The sequence below is a fragment of the Schistocerca nitens genome, chromosome 10, assembly GCF_023898315.1.
Source record: "Schistocerca nitens isolate TAMUIC-IGC-003100 chromosome 10, iqSchNite1.1, whole genome shotgun sequence".
NCBI lineage: Eukaryota > Metazoa > Arthropoda > Insecta > Orthoptera > Acrididae > Schistocerca > Schistocerca nitens.
In genome coordinates, this window is record NC_064623.1 from 221,623,800 (window position 1) to 221,624,835 (window position 1,036).

The 1,036-nt window shown below is 40.6% G+C and overlaps 1 non-coding gene across 1 annotated transcript; it reads left to right on the forward strand.

The window, feature by feature from the left end:
- Positions 1-619: 619 nt before the first annotated feature.
- Positions 620-692, forward strand: Trnaf-gaa (transfer RNA phenylalanine (anticodon GAA)). Its single transcript has one exon. It is a non-coding gene; the product is annotated as a tRNA-Phe (tRNA).
- Positions 693-1,036: the final 344 nt, after the last annotated feature.

The window sequence follows — 1,036 nt, forward strand, 5'->3', positions numbered from 1 at the left end:
GTAACAGTGCATTTATTATTGCTCGAAGCCAATCCACCATCTACCACGAAAAAAAAAGACTGATTCTGGGTATGGCCGTGTTTCGCGCATATTAGACTTCCATGATTTATTTACATCGCATGGTCGCGAATTGAACAGTGGCCCGAATATAGAATAAATTTGCTTTACTTCTCGTCTATTTTCGCAATTTTTTCTCATCAGACTGCCGGTTTTGGTGTATAATAACCATTTTCAGACCTGTTATGAAAAAATATCTGTTATAAAAATTGATCTGAAGATGGTTATTCTACACCGAAACCGGTAGTCTGACGAGGAAAACAAAAAAATGTGACCATAGACGTGAAGTAAAGGAAATTTATTCGTTCATCTCTCCTGGTGTGACTTCACGGGTAAACATATACTTATCGTATCGACAGTTTCAATACTTCGTCATTCGCTCCTTTCGTGTATCCATGCCTCATCCTTCGGACTAGCAAAGACATATCACATAAGCACGTGGACTCCTACCAACCAAAATGCTCATATCAATGACAAGAACTGTACCATTCAAATGGGCTCCCATGTTGCGTCGCAGACGAGTCCGTTATATAACACATCTACAAGAGATAACACATCGTATGCCGAAATAGCTCAGTTGGGAGAGCGTTAGACTGAAGATCTAAAGGTCCCTGGTTCGATCCCGGGTTTCGGCAATTGTTTTTTAATGACCCTGACGCCACAGGTGTTTCCTTTCTACAGGACGTGCGTGAAATTGTAGAAATGAAAAACAAATCACTGACAAGAAACACAAATATTTGAGTTTACACAGTTTCTTAAAACTAAAAAGAAACAGTTTGATGTCAACTGAGTATTTTACATGTTTTTGTTGTGGTCTTCACGCCGTAGATTGATTTGATGCAGCTCTCCATGCTACTCTATCCTGTGCGAGAGTCTTCATCTCCGAACAACTACAGAATTTTCTTACTGTACTCATCTCTTGATCTCCCTCTAAGATTCCCTCCCCCCCCCCCCCCTCCACATTTCCCTTCAGTACTAC